The sequence below is a fragment of the Castor canadensis genome, chromosome 2 (genome assembly GCF_047511655.1).
Source record: "Castor canadensis chromosome 2, mCasCan1.hap1v2, whole genome shotgun sequence".
NCBI classification, from domain to species: domain Eukaryota; kingdom Metazoa; phylum Chordata; class Mammalia; order Rodentia; family Castoridae; genus Castor; species Castor canadensis.
The window spans coordinates 149,050,917-149,074,770 of NC_133387.1; the positions used below are offsets into that span (position 1 = coordinate 149,050,917).

The 23,854-nt window shown below is 39.5% G+C and overlaps 1 non-coding gene across 1 annotated transcript; it reads left to right on the forward strand.

The window, feature by feature from the left end:
* Positions 1-1,850: 1,850 nt before the first annotated feature.
* On the forward strand, positions 1,851-1,980 carry LOC141421097 (small nucleolar RNA SNORA36 family). Its single transcript, XR_012445779.1, has one exon. It is a non-coding gene; the product is annotated as a small nucleolar RNA SNORA36 family (small nucleolar RNA).
* The last annotated feature ends 21,874 nt before the right edge of the window (positions 1,981-23,854 follow it).

Sequence of the window (23,854 nt, forward strand, 5' to 3'; positions counted from 1 at the left end):
GGTGCTAATTTGTATCATTTGCAAAAACAACTGTGAAAGCTTATTTGGTGCTTGCGATGCAATTACCACTAAAGAGGTTTTGGGGTATCTCATTAAAGTGAATCCCAGATGTTTTTGCCCTCGTGATTTGTGCTGATCTGTTCTTTGTCGGTTCTAATTATCAATCAAGATGAATGAATTAGTCATCCACTCTGTGAAAAGCCTACTTATTCATATGATCAGGACCCAAGCCTTCAGAGATGTCTGACTAACCTTGGAATAGACCATTTCCTCAGCTTGTTTGTACAGATGGTGGAGTGACATTGCTTCTTTTTCTTTTTCTCTAATGTATATATCCCAAATATATATATAATTATATATAATATAATATAATAATTATAATTATAAAATATAATATAATATTATAATTATATATATTTGGGATATACATATAAGTTGTGATATGTGTGTGCATATAAATAAGGATGCAGAAACAAATATTCACACATTTCTGGACTGACTATACAACTGTACGTAACCCCTTTCTCTTCTAGTATGATATTTTTTATTTGAAGATTTTCATGTGACTCACATTTCCAGGGGGACATTTCTAATCGCTGAGCTAGGAGAAAAACAGCGCCCTAGGAATCTGATTACAATATTTTAGTATGTTCGTTTCCCTTGGAGGTGCCACTGGACTGCTCTTAACAGGGATACAAACTATCCACTGGGTACTTAGTACACCTCACGGGAGATCAGGGCACCTTGCGAATATGTATTAAATCATGCTTGCTTTCACCTCCGCTGCCTGCTGTGTCCAAGCCAGCACGCTGGCCAGCATTCTCTGAAGTAATGCGTGCAAGATCAGACTGGCACGATGCCACCACATATGAAATATGTGTCTCTTTTCAGAGTTGTTTCTAATGCTCTTGGGAACAGATTGGCCGTCTAACAGAGATTCTTTGAACTGGGAATTCAAATGGCTTTGGGTAGGGAAAAAAATGTGTCTGGGAGGCAGAAGGAGGGGAAGAGTGTTAAGCAGCAGGTATAGTAATTTGTTAGCAAATTCCGATGCTCCACTCCTCAGAGTGTAACATTAGAAAGGGGGAGAGGAGCCTTTATTTCTGCAACAACAGCAGGCAACATCACCTTTCTATCTGAAGGAAATGACTAGGAATCGTGTGCATGTTGAAAAGGTAGAAATTAAAGCTCCTTCATCAAAGGTATACAATAAGCATTTTGTTGTGTTTGAGTCTGATTCTGTGTATGCGTATTTCTATACTTATATGTGTATATATACAGTGTATGATATGGTAACACACAAACACACATACATGCTGTTTTGTAAAAGACCTGGTTCTCCAATTAACTAGGAGAGTTCACAAAAATTTTTACTGTACGCTGGCATAAGTCTTTTAAAAATTGTTTTTAACATTTGGAAAACAGCTCTAGAGGAATCTTGCACTAATACAAACACATCCTTAGTTGGTGTTAATCTACCGTCAGGAATGAATGAGGCAGGCTGCATTTCTGCACAAGGGTGTCACTGGTGAGCCATTCTTCACCATGTAAGGGGCCAAGGGGCAAACCCTTCTTCTGGAATCAGCAAGACCCTCTGTGACTACCACAAAACAGTTTTCTGTTTCCAACCAGGGCCATTGGGGTGAGGATGCTCAAGCCATGTGCAGACAGCCTCATGTTCCTGTAAAAAGACTGGGGAACTTGCCAATGAGCGTCAAGAAGCTTTATAACCCTTCTACCCAATTCTCCCCCTTCTGGGAAAGTACTAGAAAGAAGCTAGCCTAAATACCCTAAAAGTATACACTCTGATTTCTCTTCAGATCTCATAAATCTTTAGCCTTTTACTACATACCTAAAAAGTGTTTATCCATGAAGTATTAGTTAATATCAATACTAATGAACTTTAGTTAGTTGAAATTGGAGAGAGGAGATGATTGGATAGGAGTACTACTCTATTCATTTACCTCCCAGTCTACAGTATGAAAAAGAAAAGGCTAACAAATAATTTGTATTAATTACCTCATTGATCCACTGAGTGCCTTTATGAATAAATAAATATGTATGTACATTATATATTACAATTATTAATACAGTAATATATTAATTGTTATATAAATATAATATAGTTACATTAAATATATTTACAAATTTATATTAACACAAATATGTATATTATCACATTAAATTTAAATTACATCTTCATAATGCAGTCTCTAGTACATTAGGGAAAATTTATGAAAATGAAAGCTGGGAAGTCGTATTTCAACATTTTAAGTCTTTGTCTTTAGGTGAATCTTCTCCTTTCCTTCTACTTTTCTGTATTTTCCAAATCATCTATACACAATAAGTGGTGATTACAATGTGGAATAAAGTTTAATGTGGGAAATAATGGGTAAGGACATTTGTGACTATTGATGGAAGTTGTCAGCTAACAGGGGAGACACTCTGGTTTATTATTTGGCTGCTCCATATCGATCACAGCCCTTTTGGGGCTAGGGTTGGCTCTGGGTGTGTTGGCTACTCTAGAAAATCCCTCTTCCCTGTCTAACCCTGGATAAGTGGCCCCCAGGGGGTCACTCTGCAGTGGCAGAAACAGGACATAAGGTGGTGTCCAGGAGGAAAGAGCAGGAGGAAGCAGGCAGGGAAGAAGGCCAAGAAGGGGGCCAAGGGAGAGCCCTGGGGTGGGAACATGGCTAGGAAATGGTTGTTATTAGAATTGAACCTGAACTTGAAAAGTTGGAGGGTTTTGTATTTCTTCTATTTCTTTTTCCATTTCCTGTTGGGTTCTCTTTAACATCTGATCACTGTCTTGAGCTGTTGACTGTGCTGTAGTCAGACGGTCAAGGCAAGACAGAGGTCCCTGCCAATGAATACAGCAGCAGAAACAGCAAACCAGATGAGTTAGCCCCACCTGTCCTTCTTGGAGACGTCAACGCTGGCTTTTATGTCATCATCATTTGGTTAAGACCAAAAGAACAGTCTATGACATCTTTTAAGTTACTTTTAAATTTGTACTTAAAATCACATTGCCACATTTTGCTAGAAAATAAAAAGGGTTTGGTTTTGGTTTGGTTTGGTTTGGTTTGGTGTTTTGCTATATCAAGGGCTAAACTCAGGGCCTGTGCTTGCTAGGCAGGCACCCTACTACTTGAGCCATGCCTTCAGCCCTTTTGCTTCAGTTATTTTTTCAAATAAGGTCTTTTTTTTATGTCTGGGCCAGCCTGGTCTGAGATCTTCCCATTTTTGCTTTCCACTTAGCTGGGATGACAGGCATGTGCCACTGTACCCAGGCAAGTGCCATTTGTGGAGATGGGGCCTTAAGAACTTGATTTTGCCTGGGCTGGCCTCAAACTGTGATCCTCCAGATCTTCACCTCTCAAGTAGCGAGGACTGCAGGTTTGAACCACCATGCTTGGGCCAAAAGTGTATTCTTAATTTGAAATCTGAATTTCAACTTAAGCTTTAATGGCCTCCATTAGAGCAGGGCCTCCCCTCTTCTGTGGGCACAACCTTTATCTCTCCCAGGTTCATTTCTAACTAGCTCCATACAGCTCTTTGCTTGTCATCTGCTTGTTAGAGTGTCAATGGCTGCATGGAGACACAGAACACAGGAGATCATGAGACCCACTCTAACACACCAAACCGTCAGATCTCGCCCTCCCAACCTTGAAAAAGAAAGAGGCACATAGTTCTTGCACATCAAGGCAATATAAAAATAGTGTCAGTGAATGGGGAGACTGGTGATTTATGCTTTTTGAAAACTTTTTTTTTCTAAACATAATTCAGCAATCGTCAGCTCTTTATAGAAAGAGCAAAATCTATGCTATTTCCATTAAGCAAATTTTAGATTTTAAAAATAATTCAGAATTCAAAAGACAACAAAAGGGAATTTTTTAAAGTAATAATAAGTAGGTATGACTCCCCTGTTCACCAATGGCTATATTTCCTATGACAAATCACAACTTGTTTTAAAGCCTTTTTTTTTCTTTTATTATTCATATGTGCATACAAGGCTTGGTTCATTTCTCCCCCCTGCCCCCACTCCCTCCCTTACCACCCACTCCGCCCTCTCCCTCTCCCCCCCACCCCCTCAATACCCAGCAGAAACTATTTTGCCCTTATTTCTAATTTTGTTATAGAGAGAGTATGAGCAATAACAGGAAGGAACAAGGGTTTTTGCTGGTTGAGATGAGGATAGCTATACAGGGCATTGACTCACATTGATTTCCTGTGCGTGGGTGTTACCTTCTAGGTTAATTCTTTTTGATCTAACCTTTTCTCTAGTACCTGTTCCCCTTTTCTATTGGCCTCAGTTGCTTTTAAGTTATCTGCTTTAGTTTCTCTGCGTTAAGGGCTACAAATGAAAGCCTTAACTTAGTGTTCAATATTAGGCAAGAGTTAATTTAGGAAACGGTTCCACTGGCAGTGTCTTAGAGTCAGAGTCATCTCAGCACAATGAGTTTTCAACTGTAATTGAGTAACTCCCACAGGACCCACTCATCGATGAATTTCAAATAAGCAGCCTTCAAACCTATAAGAAAAAGTGGATAATTACAAGCTAAGGGGAAAAGGAAAGTGGGGAAGAAAAAGAAGTTGAATCTACAGGATTCGACTAGTGACTCCTTAAAATCTGTAGAGTTCAGGAGATTGGGTAATCAATCACACACAGACCGGAGTGCTGCATTCAGAGTATGAAAGCAGAAAGAAGCCAGTACAGGGATTGACAGGATGCATGTTGCTGCCCATCTTCCATGGAAATGGCTTTGGACTGAAAAAGGACAGGGACCAGGTGTTATGGCTACCACTGGCCTAAAAAGTATGTAAGGTTCAGGTAAATGTATATGACAAAAGTCAAAGAGAAAAGGCTCAGCCTTGCCTATTCTGGAGTTGAGCAAGCCCACCCATTGCTATGGGTTGCACCAGAGGGGAGGTCAGCCTCTGAAAGCAGCCTGCACCCTGCCTGGTGGTCGCAGCTCTGAAGTCTCCCAACCAGCACTATAAAGGTAAAATGCTTAGGCCATGGACAGATGGCCTCATATGAGCTTTTCACGTGAGGCAGAGAACCACCTTCCAGCTCCTCTTCTGTGTTCCAACAGGACTGGGGGTGGAGGCTGTCTTTACTCCTGACGCCATGGCAGAGAAGAGGGCATTTCCAATTCTTGACAGTGTACCCAAGAATTAAAGTCTTGCTGCTGGTGAAGCCACCACATTGCACCCCATTCTTTTTATCCAGAGACTGCAGCCAGGTGGCCTTATTGGGTAAGACCTGGACAGCACGTTCTCCCTGCAGTGACCTCCAAGTAGAGGGGTCACTACCGCTCGGCTGCTGGGACATCTATGGAAGCACCAAAGCAATACCCAGAGCTAGGATACTGCCTAGAGGAAGCTCCTTCCTGATTCTGATAAATCAAGTAGAATACTTGCTTTTTGCCCAAGGATTTCACTTTGCTCAGGGACACCCATTTCCCCATTGCTAAAGAAAAGGTGAAAGTACTTGTTACTGTCTTGGAATCCATAAAGCACTGTAGTTAGTTTTACTCTATCAACCTGCTGTGGCCATTTTGTGTTTTGCTCCTAGTAAAAAAGAGCCCTTGTTTCACTTGGGATAGGGCTTATCTCTCCAGCAATGATAAACTAAACACAGCCCAGGCAGAATTCTGTATTCTCTTGGCCAACATGATTGTTTTAGGGATAAGCACAGAATATGAGCAATGCCAGACTCTCTCCGTAAGACCTTTTTTTATACCAATGATAGGAAAAAGAGGGGAGTCATGAGACAAAGGGACTGGGTAAGTGAAGACCTGCTGGGAGCTATTTTTCTCTCATATGTAGATTCCTGACCAAGAGTGACTCCAATCTAAAGGAATCGACATGGGAAATAAGAAAGATAACACCATTAAGACTCAGTTACCTCTTCCTGATGCCCATAATTTCCTAGATACTTTAGCCAATGCATTGGTTTTTAGTCCAAGTTAAGTTGAGTTGAGTTTCTGTCATTTGTAACATTGAGATTTTAATTTTACATCAAATGAGAATGGGGTCCACATCAGATTTTGCAACAGGCTCATCTTGTATAGTCACACAACCCATTGGGTCATATATTCCTACAGAAGTCAAATGTAGGTTTGAGAAGGGGCATAATGGAGATATTTAGCCAGATTTTCTTGTTGAGTAACTCAGGCTTAGGAAGTGGTTCTTCTGATAGTCTATGTGTTCATTAGTGGCAGGTACCACATTTATCACCTGCACTTAGTTTTCCAAGAACCATACATGCTTAGAAGTTTAGCTGAGTTGGTTTTACTTCCAATCGGCAACATCATAATGTCAGAGATGGTGAATCAATTAATTCCAATCAATTTACCCATTTTTACTGAGTTTTTTTGTAGGGGAGGGCTGTCCAGAATTTGGGAGAGTCATGTAGGTTAGGCTCCTCTGAAGTAAATTCTGTGATGAGGACGTGGGTGCTGGGAGTGTGTTTTGGAGAAGAGACTGGAGGAAGAGAAGAACCAACAAAGGTATATTATGGTTCTAGATACTGCTGTGGGAAACTGGGCTTGATCCCACTGCAGACCTTCTGAAGAACCATGCAGAGTGATCCTCAGAATCACATCATTCTAAGATAGGAGATCAGGTATTTACCAGGGACACATGAGCCACACTGACTGAAGAGTATCTTCCTGAGTACTAACCTCCATCCTCCAACACAGACTTTAGAGTTGTTCTGTGTGTGGTAACATGGGCTCCTGCACATGAGAGACCACTGAGCAGAAACTCTGGGGTCCATACTGTATGTGAAATCAGATATACTAGGAGACATGCCATGATGAGTGGGCATGAACTATAGTGGTTGATATGCCTAGTTGCATTTAGAATTTAGCTAGCTAGGATGTTGTATGGTGTTATTGGTGACATTCCTGGAAGAAGGACTTTCAGATATTTCACGGCCTTAAAAAAGCCATTGGTTAAGTCTTTTTGGTCTGGGTCAGGTTCCACAGAAAATCTTGGAAGGTGTTCACATGAGCAAATGTGTCTGTGCATTTATTCAGCTCCTCAACAGCCATGGGCTACTGGCTTCATGACAGCAGGAACTCTTATCAGGTTTGACTCATTACAGAATACAGTTCTGAACACGTAGTACCTATTAAATATTTGTTACCGTGGATGGAATAATATGAGTTTTTAAAAGAAATACTACTTGGAGACTGTGTATTATTTCTAAATGACTTTGGACTAGCTGGTTTGTAACCTTTACATCACATCATTGCTCTAGGACTGGATTTTAAGGCCTATATTTTAGGAATATTCCATGCCATTTGAATGGGACCGATCCTAAGGACCACAGGAGTTCAAAACACAGAATGAAGTTCCTGTGGCTAAAGGAAGATGGCATGGGGCTGTGGCTCTGAACTAAAGCTGGCAAGTGGATGGGAAAATGGGAGTTTCTACAGTAAATGTGATGAGCAGGGGTCACACACAGTGGCAATGTTATCTTGAAGATAAACAGAGCACATTGAGAAGAAAATCATGAAAAAATGTCTCTGGGAGTTTCTTAATCTGTTTCCTATGTTTTTGCAAATGTTTCTTAATCCCAGAGAGAAGCAATAAAAGAATCCACTCATTCATTCATTTATTTAGTCAACAAGTATTTAAACCTACCCTGTACTGGGCAGGTGCATCTAAGAGTGCAATGGTGAGCCAAGTAGACACACTCCCTGTCGCCGGGGAAGCTTATAGTCTGGTGGAGAGATACTCAGGAAATAAATAATCGTGCAAACAAGTATGTAATAATAAATTGTTGTGGTGAGTGTGTGGGAAATTTTAAGACTCTATAAGAAAGTCTAAAGGGGAACATATTTATTTATTTACATGTTTTGAGACATAGTCTCACTATGTAGCCCAGGTTGTCCTTGAGTTTACAATCCTCCTGCCTCAGCCTCCTCGGTGCTGAGATTACAGGTGTGTGTACCATCATACATAGCTGGGAATTTAGTTTTGAATGGGAGTTCAGGGGAAGTCTGTGAGGAGGAGACATGTATGTGGAGATCTGAAACATGAAGAGGAGTGAGACCAGCCAAGGGGATTAGGATTAAAGGCATATGAACAGCTTCTGCAAAGACCCTGGTAAGGGAACAATGTGGCAGGGCTAGCAAACTGAAAGAGGGCTTGTGAATCTGGATAGAGGGAGTGAAAGAGTGCAGAAAATAACAGCAAAGGAGGGTGGGAACAAGGAGAGTGAGTGAGTGGTTTTGGAAGTTATACTGAAGCTTTTGAATTTTGTCCTATAAGTAGCAGGATGCCATTGAAGAACACTAAGTATGGAGGTGCAATGCCCTTGGCTGGGTGCTTGGCTTAAAGGTGAGCTGGAGAAGAAGCAGGGAGATCAGTGAGTGAGGTATTGCCATAATTCTAGGCTATGCCTATAATTGGTGCCAAGGGGATGAGGGAAAGTGAATAAATTTGAGAGATTTGGGATGTAGAAATGACAAAGCTGTTTGGACGTTGAAACGAGGAAGCAAGATGTAAAAACTCCTAATTTTCTGTTTCAAGCAACCACAGGGTAGAGACGTCAGTCACTGACAGGGGTGGAGGGGAAGGGTTCCGTTTGGACATATTAAGTTTGAGATATGTTTGAGGTGACAAGTCGGGATGTCTCATCATGTGACCATAATGGCTTGGAGCTTACAGAGAAGCCAGAAAAATGAGCAAACTCACTTACTAGGGTATTTTTGGCTGTTTCATGTTTATAGTCATTATTTAGTGGCTTTATGGGAATGGTGAAATATTCTAGTTTTCTAGCAGAGAATTCTTAATAAGAAAACAATAGTATATGGCTTTTACAGATGGGTTTGGCTTCTCATTGCTGTGTGTGTGTGACAGCAAAGCTCAGCCAACTCTTCCCAGTACTTCCACTTACAGAGAAAGTCCTTTAAACCTAGCTAAACAACATTTCTTTTATTTCTCCCCTGAGCTGGCATTTGATGTACAAGTAATTGTCCTTAGATCCTCACCGAGTTTCTAGTGTCAAGTTGCGCACAAATACACTGAGAGAAAAAAATTGGAAAAAATACTCAGCATGAAAACTATCAGTTGTGCTGGAAGTGAGGCTCAAATGATAGCGCACTCACCTAGCAAGTATCAGGCCCTGAGTTCAAACCCCAGTACCACCAAAAAATAGTAAAGACAAAAACCAAAAACCTTTAACAGTTGAAAAACCATCAGTAGATGGTCAGATACTGAATGCCTTTTATGTTCTGTTCTTAATTTTCCAAGTGTTTAAGGGAAAAACACCTCCTTTATTAATTTTATGATATTACCTTGATGTACTGTGCCCCTTTCTAGTGCATACTCTGATCAGACAGTAAAATACAGAATTACTAGAAATACTAGAGCCTGTAACTATTAAACATAGGATCACATTTGCTAAATGAATGAGCTGCTTGTATAAATAAAGTGCAGATTCCATTTTTAAATTCTTTCATTTTACAAGAGTAAATTAATTCCTTAGTAAGTTTTTCCACTTTATTTTTGAGCATTGACACTTCTATTTTTTTTACCCAAGGAATTATAAGACAATTTAAGGAAGAAAACACTAAAGAGATTGTGCATGTGTTTGTGTGTATATATACATCCAGATATATATGTACATATACACATATGTAAATGTGTTCATGTATATACATGTGTGTGGATATATACTAATTTTTGTACACAGTCACTTGTAATCTGAAACATAGAACAATACTTTGACAATTTTTATAATAATTATATATGGTTGTGTTTATGGCAAGTCAAAAAATACAGGAAGTGTATCTAAAACAACACAATAACAGGCATGGTGGCTCATGCCTATTGCCCTAGCTATTTGAGAGGTGGAAATTAGGGGGATTATGATTTGAGGCAAGCCTGGGCAAAAAGTTAGCAGATCCCCATCTCAGCAAACAGGCCAAGCATGGTGGTTCACATCTGTAATCTCAACTATGTAGGAGCACAGATAGGAGGACTGCAATACAAAGCTAGACCAGGCAAAAATTTGAGCCGTTACCTGAAAAGTCACCTAAAGCAAAAGGGCTGGTGGCATGATTCAAGTGGTTACAGCACTTGCCCTGAACGCAAACCCTAGTAGTGCCAAAATAACAATAATTGTTGCTAGGCATTGGCCAAACAAATCAACGTAAGGGCAAACCCCCTTATTCTTTTTATCCAATTGCTCTTGCACTGTCATTGATTCGCAGTGTGTGAGGTTCCACCCATCAGCACGGGCCACCTGCAACTGTTTCGCAAGCTCATCTCTGCAACAGGCTGGAGACTCCATAGAGCTTTCTCCCACATTCTCTCACTCAATCCTCTTCGCTGTGTGAGACAATCAGTACAGCCCACCCAGTTTTTACAAAATAAGGTGACTTGGAGTCCAAGCCCCACTTGACCTCCGACAGCTTGTGATTTGAGGCAAAGTGTTTCACCTCCCCAAGTGCCCAGACCTTTATCAGTAAAGGAGGCATAACTCTCAGGACAGTGAAAGTAATACTACCTGCCTCGCACTGTGCAGATGGCCTGTGCCCAGCATGGAGCAAGTCCTGATCACACAGGGATCGCTACGCTCAAGCCTATGTGACTAGGGCATAAAAAAGCCAATAAAAAAGTGGTGGAGTCACCACTGTTTATTGATGAGGACACTGAAATCCTGAAGTTATTTATTTAAATGATTTATCGAGCGACTGCACAGCTCTCTGAGTGGTAGCATCCTTGGGTCTTACCCCTGACTTGTCCCTTCCTCTTTCACCCAACAGGATCAGGGCTCTAATGGCCTAACCTGGCCACATGGGGGCTCCTGACATATTTGGTGGGATTGTGGTAACTGTCCAAGTGATCCAAATAGCTCTGCCCCTCAATAAAGGGGCAATGGAAATTCACTATACATTTTCCTACCTTGAAATGTCAATGGTAGGTACAGGTTATTAATTGTTCTTAAGCAAAATAAGCATCTCAAGAATAGTTTGCAGCCATTACTGAAAATAAAGACTCATTTCTTCCACATCCCCCTCCATTAATAAAAGCATGAGGTTGTCATGAATGCCTTTGCTTTTTAATTTATGGAGTGTGAAACAAGAACATTATTTCTTCTTTTAAAAAAATTTAAAATTAAAGCAGTAGAGTGCATGCTTAGCACATATGACGTCCTGAGTTCAAATTCCATTCCTATCAAAAAATATTTAAATTAGCACATACTACTTGTACAAAATAATGGGTTCATTATGCAATTCAACTACCCTCTCTTGCTCCCCAGCTCACTCCTGCTGGTCCTCTTCATCTTCCTAAATAGAGGAACATTATTTTAGAATTTAAAAAAAAACAAACTGGTACAAGGTATGGCTTTAAAATCATAGTAATGGAATGTGAAAATGCTGTTACTTATTTATGCAAATGACCACTTCAGAAAATAAAACATTGAATATTTTTACCAGACAGACACTTTGCAAGGCACCCCTTGCAGTACTGCGGGATAGACATTGCCACCATCGCTTTACAGATGACAATTTCAGGGCTCTCAGAGGTAAGCTAACTTGCCCAAAGACGTAACCAATAAATAATAGAGCTGGAGATTTGAACCCAGGTTGGCTGACCTTGAATGTGACATTCATACCACCTCATCACAGCATTCTTTTGAGTGTGACTGGATAGTGTTACATATGTGGTCCATGTTGTGATGAAAAGAGGGCTGGACCCAACTCAGGAGAACCGTGCCCCCTTCTCCACCTGCCATTAAGGGCACATGTGACCTTAAAGAAGTCATTGGAGCACTGAAAACTGTTTTTTCTTCTGCTCAACTGTTACCTCAAGACTCCTTTGCTTCTAAAAGCAGAGTATTTAATATTTAACCACTATACTTCATTAGGTAGCTCTGTATGTTCTAAAAAATATATACCAAAAAGAGTCAGTAATTTGGAAAGAAGAAAATTAATCTGCTTAGGGTATTAAATGAAGCTTCAAAACAATTTTGAGAGTCTAAATGAAAAGTCAAGAGTGTAGGGAAACCAGAATTTTCTTATTATGGGAGGGAAGGTAAATGATTGGAACCTTTTTCAAGGACAGTTAGACAATTTCAATAAACATCTGACCCTGAAAATCTATTTCTAAAAATTTATCCTAAAGCTGTAAGGATATCCTGCAACTATATGTGTTCATGTGTACAAAGGAGAGAATAGAAGGATATTCTGTACAACATTGACTACAACTGTAAAGGACTAAACCGAAGTGCTCAACAACAGGGGATTTGTTGAGGTCCACCTGCATTAGCTGTATAATACTATATGCAGCTACTAAGAAAAATGAAGACTGGGGATGTGACTCAGAAGTAGAACATTCACCCAGCATGTGCAAGACCCTGGGTTTAATCTCCAGCACCACAAAAAAGAAAAGAAAAATATAGATGATATGGGCTAACATGGAAACTTATACAACATATTCACTTTTTTTGAGATAATATTTTGCTTTGTGGTCCAAGCTAGGCTAGAACTCCTGATCCTCCATGCCTCAGCCTCCCAAGTACTGGGATTACAGATTAGACCACCACACCCAGTTTATTGTGACCTTAGAGATGCTGAGCTATGTGGACAGAATTCTGCTACTTGTGGGGTATGTCATCTATACTTGTAGATGAGTGCAGTACCTCTGAAAGGACAGCCGTCTCTGCAACAGGAGTTGGGGACAGGATGAAAGGGACACTACCTCATTGGTAGTGCTTTAACTTTTTTTAAAAACATGCATACATATTACTAACTGGATGAGTGGAGGATGGATGATTGGATGGATGGACAAATGAACAGAGGGAGAAAGAAGAGATCAAACAAAGCCCTCAGGGAACTATACTTGTCACATGAAGTCAGGGCAAGAAACAACCTGCTCAGCTCCTACATATAATCTCTAACCAAGACTGAATTTACTAAATACAACTTGTATATGCCTCATGAATAGGCAGGAAAAACAGCAGTAACTACTTGTGAGTGTTTCATGTTCATTACTTTATTTAGTCTGCAGGCCATCACCACAAAGCAACACATCATTGTGCAAAAACATATCTCCCTCAAAGATGGGAACATTGGGTTTCAAAGAAGGAAACTAACTCATCCAAGGGCACACAGATTACAAGGTGTGGCTACAAGTTTCGAACCCAGGCTTGTTGCTTGCAAAGCCACTAATGATTATGAATTTATCATTCCTTTATCATTGAATCAAAGGTAGTATTGCAGAAAATTACAATTTTATACAATGTGGCCTTTGACCACTGGCAAACTGAAAAATAAAATGTATCCAGTAGTATTCTCTTCATGTTTTGTTTTTCACCAGATAAAAGTAGTCAATTCAGTCATAGACTATTTTGAAGGTCAAGAAAGTTGTGCATTGTCTCTAAATGGCCAATAGATGAAACAATTCCTTTGATAAGTTCACCCTGTCCCCATTAATTCTGTTTCCCTTTCACCTAGCCAGAAAGACTGGGGACCAGTGGGGCAGCAAGCGGGTCCCTGTATGCTGCAAGGGTCTTGTGCAGATCCCGACACAGCGCCAAGGGCTAGCGCGGCTGAAAGCAGCCATTGCAGCTGGACAGCTCATCATTATTTCCTGGAAAGGCCCTCTGAGACCTTGAGCATAAAAGAGCCTGTTTCAAACCCGAGGATGCTCTGTGGTCTCACTGTACCCACAGGGACACAGCAGTAGCTGCAGTATCAAGAAGCTACTGACATGGATCTGAAACGACTTTGATAACAGCAGCAACAAAAAAACCCCTCAGCTGCCTCTGGGAACATCACCTCACCACCCGTGACAGCCACACTCTGCAATTACCACGCTCACCTGAGCGCTCCAGCCGGCAACAGCATCCCCAGCCTGGCTCCTACTTCATCCTCTTTCCATACTGTGGATGCTCTAAATTGCTTTGGCAGAGTAAGCTAGCTGTGCCAGATAAACATTGTTCTTCAGGACTGGGCTGCTTTGAACATCACCAACCCAGACCTGCCTGAATGTTACTCCAGGCAAGGAACTCAGTATGATACATTTTCTTTCAAAAAAAGAAAAAATTGGCTTAATTACAGTACATGTTTTTGTGAAGCAATTGTGAATATTCAAATACTGTAATTGGAGATGATTTACCTTGTTTTGAATTAACTAAAATTCCATTGTTAAGCACAAATACTGCTCCACTAAATCATCCTGCTTTTAATAGGTCCTCGTGAGCAGGTTACAGAGCACATTAGGATTTATAAGGCTCCCGGGAAGCTGACCACTGTATTATGCTTCCTGCTGCTAGGTAATATGCATGACACATTTCTGGACACTAATTCATTTATTTAATAGTAACAGTATGCAAAAACAGAGTTCACAATGAGGCTGACAAAGGAGGTATAAAAGTTTTATTAATCCATAGCTAATCAAAGGCCAGTGGAAGGCATATAATGGTGGCATTTACAGACCATATCGAATGTGAATAAATTAAATTTTTGTTTCCTAAAATCTTACTAATAGGATGTAGTCAACTTGAAGCATTTATACTTTTAATTACAGAGGCAGGCAATTTGGAGCTGGTTTCTAGCTACACTTTCCTGAAAAGGCGCAACTTTGCATCAAGGATCAACACAAATCCTGCCATAAGCTGTTGTTGTCTCAAATATGATCAATTACAAACAAGCGGTCCTGTGCTAAAATTGCCATGTTGTTTATTTTATTGCTGCTTTAATTGTATGCTGCCAATTGCTAGAAACTTGTTTTTCTCTGAAAGACAAATATTATCTACTTTGTTTTTATCCTTCCATCCTGACTAGTACACACAGCACAGAAGCATACAGCATAATGTCACTTGTAAAACATTTTTATAGTTTAATGGCCCAGTTGTGCAACAAATCAGAGCAAAGCAGAAAAGAATTTGAAGTACAAGCAAAAGAGAACATTAGCAAGAACAGGAAACTCTGAAGTGTGTGGGAGCAATCATTCTCTCTGCATAGTTCAATGGTAGAGTTGGGAGAATATTTGCTCATCTTTTCTTAAGTCAAAATACAAGGAATGAAAGACATCTAAAACAAGCTTCTTGCTACTCTGAATTCTAAGCACATTCCATTGCTCAGAGCATCTCGTAGCAATCAGCTCTAACATAATAACCTTCTACGAGTATTGTTCTCATATTGAAGGTGAGAAAGAGATCATAGAATTATCCATGGCAATGTTTTCCCAAGTGTTTTTTTTTTTTTTCAGAGCATAGGATAGAGAGCTTTTGGATATTAGGAGATTTTATATTACAGAAGGGTTCCATGGTCAAATGAGTTTGGGGAATGCTGGATTAAACAAAGCTGTGTAAACATGTATCTTTACTTTAGGTTTTCTCACCGCTGTCAATATGCTAATGGATGTTGTAAAGCTCCAAGTGGAGGATATGGAGTGAAGTGTTTCTCATATTTATTTGCTTGTGGAACTTTGATGGAGAGGAAAAAAGACTGATGTACCACAGAGCTGTATTTTTAAAACAACAAGGCATATTATCCCATATTGACAACCAGCACACAGCAGTGGATCTTAAATCTGCCTGGAGGGTCTCCAAAAGCTACCCATATCCCTCCCTGTTATCTAGTGCTAGAAATTCACTCACCCTCATTTTTACCCTGGGGATTTTACAGTCAGTTTTAAAATCCACACATATATACCATCATACACACATATACAATCTACCATTAATGCCTTAGTCCCTAACCCACAGGATCCTGGAAGTAACCATTGGCCAACTTGGGAGAACTAATGATTTTAAATAAAATACAGAAAATAGACACTTTGATTTATTTCATGCACTAGAATAATAGGCTTTAAAAGGTAGTAAATAGTTTGCTGTCATTGTAACTCTTATAGATATCTTTACCACTATTAAGTCAGCTATGCACAGACACCAGAAAAATAAATAATAAATAAATAAATAGTACCCACACCCAAGATCACAGTTGAATTTTTTATCTGGAGGATAAAATTCATACAAAAATACTAAAAAAAACTACTAGAACTTATTAGAATAGAAGTAAGTTTAGTAAAGTCACCAGATGCAAAGTCAATATTCAAAACTCAACTGTATTTCTATACAATAACAATTAGAAATGAAATTTGAAAAAGTAGTACTTACAATAACATTAAAACACTTAGTGATAATACTAACAAAAAGATCATGATGGAAATAACCAAAAACTAATGAAAAAATACTCTACAAATAGAGTTCCAGTGTGTTTGTAGATTGGAAAACTCCATGTTGTTAATTGGTCTTTTGCACTGGATTTTTATTAGTATACATTAATAGTACCAGGGGGTTTCATTGTCATAATTCTATCAGTGCATATAGTTTGCTTTGAAATTTGTATTTAAATCAACAAAATCCAAGTCAAAGCATCAGAAACTGTTTGAGGTAGAAACTGACAAGCTGATTCTAAGATTTTTATTTAAAAAACAGGGGATCTAGAATAGACAATACAATTGTGAAAGGAACAAAATTGGAACATTTATACTAATTGATCTCAAAACTTACTCTAAAGCTACGGTAATCACAACTGCCTGTGGATAGAAATGTTGACCTGTGGAATAGAAGAGAAAATCTAGAAAAAGTCCCTCCCAAATATGGTCAATTGACAACCATCAAAGTTGTCAAGATAACTCAATGGATAAAGAATTGTTTGTTCAAACAATGGTGCTGTAATGATTAGATTTGATTGGATGCCAAAAAATGAATTTTAGTTTTTTTTTTATTCTGTGGCCAACTAACAAAACCACAAAGAAACACAAAGTGCCAGGCGTGGCTCTCCTTCTTGGTATGAAACTCCTCAATTCCAGCTCTGAGTTTTGAGTACCTAAACTGGACTAGCAGTTAGAAAAACCTACCAGTCAGGAAATAAAGGACTGCACTTCATAACTTCCGACTTGCATACTGCGCAGGGTCCTTGATCAGCTGTCTCAATAAATGTGTTGCTGCTGGTTCATGTGCCACCCCTGGCATTACGTGCACTTCTTTCTCTTTTCTCTCATACTGGCACATTTATTTTCAAAGATAATACTTACGTAAGTATAAAAGTATAAGAAAATGTTATGAGCAAGTTTATAAAAGTGACTGAAAACCTGGAGGAAATGGATGTATTCTTCTAAAAATGACTGATTGAAATTGACCTACATTTCTAAAAGTCATTGAATTGTACACGCTAAAAAATTGCACACTGCCAAAGTCACTGAATTTTGCCATATGTAAATTACACTCAATAAAGCTATTTTTTAAGTTTATAAAAGAAATTGATCTACAAAACAGGACAAAACTTGAATGGACTAAATTATCTTAGAAAACATATTAAAAATGATTGAAAAACTTTCATTTTAAAACAAGCCAGCCCTAAAAAGTGACACAGCTAAGTTTTGTCTCATCTTTAAGGAATTGATAATTCCTCTATAATTCAAAATGTTATGGACATAATAATAACTTGGAAAGAACCCCAACTCATTTTGACTCCAACACAATCTTAACACCGAAACCTGATAACAATGATCCAAAAATAGAAAGCTACAGCCTTATCCCAGTGAGGAATTTCAATGCAAAATTTTAAGTTAAATTATTAGCAAAGAGAATTCAGCAATATATCAAAACAATGCTCTCTGACCAAGTGGGATTTACTCTGGAAATACAAAGGTAATTCGGGATTATGAAGCCTTTTGGCATAATTGATGACAACTACAAATTCAAAGGAAAAAATAATATGCTTTATCATTAAATGCCAAAAAGGCTTTTAATTTTCTCAGAAATAGTTGTACTCCTCAGACGTTAGTTTGGGTCCATGAGCTCACCCCTTAGGTCAGTCAAGTGATGCTCTCCTGAGCAGAGCTGAAGGTCTCATCTCAGTCTGCCAGAAGTTAAGGGAGGTGGAGGGATTCATATTTCCTCACATGTCAGGAAAGGCATCTCTGAGCCATGTTTCCAGTGATGCCAGCTTGGAGATCCAGCTGTGGTATAGAGGAGAAGACACCAGAGGGAAGTGTAGGGGTACTCAGCCAGTAGCCTGGTGCCCACCCAGATCAATGCTGCGTTTGTCTACCTCCGGAGCCTTTCTAGACCTCCGTTGCTCATCTGTGAAATGTGGCTAGGATGAGGTTCTTCTCCACCTAGAACAATCTGACTTCTTGGCTTGACTAGCTTCTTTGAAAGATATACAGGGCAGAATTAACTGCACGTTGGTTGACAAAGGTGAAATACTGAGCTCTTGAATGAAGGCTGGAATTTTTCCCTGATTCTTTCGTTAAGTCTTATGATCAAGTTTTTTCTCCTGTAAGAAAGAAATGAATGGCAAAGAACATTTGATGGGCCAAATTTCATTTTATACACTTTTTTTTCCAGGCCTTGAGCTTGCTAGGCAGGTGCTCTACCACTTGAGCCACACACCCACCCCTTTTTGCTTTAGTTATTTTTCAAATAAGGTCTCACATTTATGCCCCCAGCAGGCTTGGGCTGCAATCCTCTTATTTATGCTTCCTGCAGTAGCAGGTGTGCACCTCTGTGCCCAGCTATTGGTTGAGATGGGGTTTCACAAACTTTTTACCATGGCAGGCCTCAAAACGCAATCCTCTAGATCTCCACCTTCTAAGTAGCTAGGATCACAGGCATAAGCCACCACACCTGGCTGTGTACAACTATAAAGCAGAGCACCTGAGGCAGTACTTATTTGTCTATTTTTCAGTTTTTTGGGGAGGAGGTGAAATCTAAGTGGAAAATTCTGGATGTCTTAGTAATTGCCAGCTGCTATAACAAAACACCATAGACTGAGTGGCTTATAAACAGTAGAAATGTTTTTCTCACTGTTCTGGAGACTGGCAGTTCAGGATCCAAGTGTCTTCAAAATCAGTGTCTAGTGAGGCCTGATTCCTCAAAGACTCATGTCTTCTCACTCTGCCCTCACCTGGGGAAGGAGGCAGAGGTCAGAGGTCCCTTCTGGGCCCCTTTTATAAACACTGACCTCGTTCATGAGACCGCTGCTCTCATGTCATGACCTAACAACCTCTTAAAGTCTCCACCTCCTAGTACCTTCACCTTGGGGGTTAGAGTTTCACTGTATGAATGGGGGATACCATAGTGCTGGCCAAATAAAACATGTTTCTCTACCAGTGGACTCAGTTTTAATCTCTGGTACATGTTGCAAGTCTCCAAAAGGAAGCATCCCATGCCCTGATGTGGTTACCCTCCACTAGCTTGCCCCTTTATGCCCTCCTTCTTACCTTCCTTGTAGTCTCAAAGAACTTGTAGTCCTCAGAACAACTCTGGAAAATACTAGATGAACAAAGAGACAAATGACAAAGCAAAGCAAAAGAATCACCAAGACGTCATGTAGGCTATATGTGAGCTCCATGCCTTTTGTAGGCTATTTAAAATGTTAAAATCTAAATCAAAGCAACTGGGTTTTTACTTTCCAAAGGTGCCAGAGTTCTCCCTGCCTCAGGAGTAAATCTGAAATGACAGAGGGTGGTGGGCTGCTCAGAAGAGCCCAGGGTACAGCCTCTGCTATGGACTCATTCACCATTTCTGGGTAACACAGTGAATGTCAGCAAGATTGAGTTATCAATGCCCTAAATCCCCAATCACGTCCGCCTCCACTTCATAAACCAGTGGGGCAGCCAGCCACACAAGAGCCTAAAGGTTAAGCACACACCATTGACCTTAGAGAAACAAGTTCTCACATCATTAACTACAGACTTGCCTGGTCACACCAAAAAGTGCCAAGGGAGTATTATTTAAGGCTTAGATGTTCCACCTACATTTGTGTGATACAAAATCAATATCTTTTCCCTGTCTTTGTTTGTCTGGATTATGTTTAACTCCTAAATGACTCTCTGAACATCATTTACATTTATCATCTTGCATCTCTCATTGGCAGTGTATGAACAAGAAAAGCAGGGGTATGTCTCTGTTTCCTTTCCCTCCAGATTGTCGGTACAAGAAATGCAAAACAGCTTATTTGGAGTATGCCTCTGTGATAGTACAGATACACAATTTACAATCTTTACAATTGAAATATTTTCCCCTTGACCTAAGACTCTTGACAACGGCTCTTTTTGAGAACAGAAAAAGAATAGGATACTGAACAAAATAACAAGGAGACAACCAGATATCCATTTGGGGGGAAATATTAAATCCAAGTTACTTGTAAATTTAAAAAAAGAAACAGTTTCTAGGAGGCTTAACTTTTTAAATCTGAATGGTGCTAGTAGAGATACTGGGTAAATAGTAGGGAACATTTTTTTTATAAAGTCCTGAAGAAAATTAGATTATTTGTGTATTCAATGGTAAAACTTCTAAATGGTAAATATAACTCAAATAAAGTTAACTTTACCTAACCTTTATATAATGCTTTCTATGTAATAAAAGCTACGTAAGTCAGTTTTTTGGTCATTGTGACAAATACCTGAGAGAAACTATTTAAAGGAGGAAAGGTTTATTTTGGCTCATGGTTTCAAAAGTTTCAGTCTGCTGGCTCTGTTATTTCTGTGCCATGGTGAGGCAGAACATCACCGTGGAAGGGCATAGCAGAGCAAAGATGCTCACTTCATGGCAGCCAGAAAGCAGAGACAGACAGAGCCAGAGAGGAAGGGTCCAGGAACAAGATGTACTCTTCAAAGCCCTGCCCTCAGTGTCACACTGCCTCCAACAAAGCCCCACCTCCTAATTATCACCTCCTCCCAAATGCCACCAAATTATGAATCCATCCATGGATTGATTGGGTCCGAGCTCTCATGATCCAATCACTTCCCAAAAGTTCTACCTCTGAACACAGCATTGGGGACCATGCTTTCAACACACGAGTCTTTGGAGGACATTTCATATCTAACCTATGACAGAAGGTAATAGCTAAATCTTCACATACACTGACACTTTTTTCCCAATAATCATATAAGATAGCTGGTCTAGGATTTACCAGAGAAACAGAACCAATGACATATATATGCATGTATACATATATATGTGTGTGTACATACAGATGGTATATTATACATTCTATATTCACATATATATATATACAAAATAGCATTGGATTGATAGATTAATCAGTATGCAAATTGATCAACAAATATAAAACAGCCTCATATCAGTTCAGTTTAGGTTTTCTCATGAAATAAGTTCTGATCAGATCACATGCACATACTGAGATAGAGAGAGAAAGAGAGAAAGAGAGAGAGAGAGAGAGAGATTAGATTGGATTATAAGGAAGCACTTCAGAAGATTACAGTGCCTAAGAAGCCCTGAGATCTGCAGTCAGCAAGCTAGAAACCAAGGAAGGCTTTTGTGTATTTCCAGTTTGGTGTCTGAAGACCTGAGAACCAGAAGAGCTGGTGGTACAAATTCAGATTTAAAAGCCAGTGGCTTAAGATACAAGAAGAGCTAATGTTTCACTCTGAGTTTGAAGGCTCGAAAAGGTCAATATCCCAACTCAGGCAGTCAGACAGGAGGAACTTCCATTTGACTCAACCTTTTGCTCTATCCAGGTCTTTAACTAATCAGAGGAGGCTCATCCACATTTGGGAGGACAGTTTTCTTAATCCAGTACACCCATTCAAATGTTCATCTCATCCAGAGGCACCCTTACAGACAAACCCAGAAGAATGTTTGACCAATGCCTAGGAAACCCATGGCCCAGTCAAACTGGCAGATAAAATTAATCATCACAGTGACATTGTCCCCTTTTAACTTGTGGAGAAACAAAGACTTAACTTGTTTCACGAGAATCAGCTACCATGTAATGCCTAACCTTGTAACCAGCTCTATCTGAAACCAAACAAGCTTTGGCTAACAAATGAGGACAGATACTTTCAAAATATAGGACAAAGAAAAAAATACAGTACCAATAAAGACTTTTACACACCAGTAAAAATTTTAAGCAACACATATTAGTATTGGCAACAAACAAAACAACACTTACAAACAAAATAGGCAATTATAAAGAATATAACTATTAATAAAACCAAATATGCTTAATTTCATTAGCTGTGAAAGAAATAGTTGGAGGTGTGGCTCAAGTAGTAGAATACCTGCCTAGCAAGCAATAAGCACTGAGTTCAAACCCTAGTTGCCAAAAAAAAGAAAGAAAGAAAGAAAGAAAAATTCAAATCAAAACAATAACACATCACTGTAAATACCCTATCAGATTTGCATCTTACTTAGAATGATATCTTGCCTTAGTCTGTTTTCTGCTGCTATGACAGAATATCAGATTGGGTAACTTGTAAATGCTAGAAGTTTATTTGGCTCACAATTCTGGAGACTAGAATTCCAAGGTCATGGAGGTGCATCTGATGAGGGCTCTTTTCTGTGTCATAGCATGGCAGAAGTTAAGCAAGCATGCATAAGATAGAAACTACTTGGGAAGCTGAGATCAGGAGGATCTCAGTTCAAGGCCAGCTGAGGCAAATGCTTTGCAAGACTCTTCTCTGCAAAACAGACTACTGTGGCTTAGTAGAGTACTGTTTTGCAAGTACAAAGCCCTGAGTTCAAACCTGAGTCACCCCCTCCCAAAAAAAAAAAGGGTAGGAGAAAAACTCAGATTGAACTTACCTTTTCTTTTTCTTTTTTTTTAGCAGTACCAAGGACTGAACTCAGGGCCTTGTGCTTGCTAAGCAGGTGCTGTGCTGTCCACCAGCCCGTCTTGCATTAATTATTTTTGAGACAGGGTCTCACTTTATGCCCAAGCTGCCCTGGACCAGGCTCTTCCTATTTGCAGTGCTCTACATAGCTCGGTATGACAGGTGCACACTACCTCACCAGCCATTAGTTGAGATGGGGCCTGAGCTGTGATACTCCCAATCTTTGCCTTCTGAGTGCCTAGGACTATAGCATTGGGCCAAAACATGCTCAACTGAGTTTATCCCTTTTATCAGGAACCCAATCAGGTAATAATGGCATTAATTTATTGTTAATGGATTAATAGAGCACTCCTGACCCTTAGTCACTTCTTAAAGGTCCCACCTCTTATTATCATTGCAGTGGTAATTGAATTGAATTCCAATATAATTTTTTTGGCAGTACTGGTGTTTGAACTTTGTGCTTGCTAGGCAGGTGCTCTATAGCTTGAGCCGCACCCTAGCCTTCAATATAATTTTGGAGGAGACATTCAAACCATAGCACACCCAGTGTGGGCTAGGAACAAGGAAAATAATATATTTACACACTGTTAACAGAGAACTAATCTATGAAAACTTGAAGGGGTTTCAATTTTGGTATTTCTCCTATATAAATACATATTTGTACAGATGTATTTATAAAAATGTTAATTGCAGTATTGTTAATAGGAACAAAGTATTAGAAACTTTAAATGCCCATCAAATAAAAGTTAGGTTGAATGATAATACATTCATATAGCAAAATTCTATGCAGCCATTAATACAGAAAAAAAAGGAAAAATGTACTTGATGTAATTTGAGTGGAGACAAACAAGGTGCACATTCACATGTGTATTACGGTCTTGTTTTATATGATTAGAAAGATCTCATAGAGGCTGGGTATGCAGCTCAGTGATTAAGTGTTTGCCCTGGGTTTGACCCCCAGTACTGCCAAAAAAAAGGTAAAGAACTCACAGCAGAGTTTTACTGAAGAATATAGGTAGCGATTGAGGGTGGGAACAAGCTCTCAGCCATCATTATAGCAATTTTGTTTTCTTCTACCCAGAGTCAGATTTACCATGAAGCAAATGAAGCCTAAGCTCCAGGGCTTCTCCCTTGAACGAACTTCCCTCAAGGCCCTGGGAGGATCCTTAGCAATGTATTCTCTTAGCCAAACGTTTATGCAAGTTTGCTAAAGCAAAATAATGCGACTTCA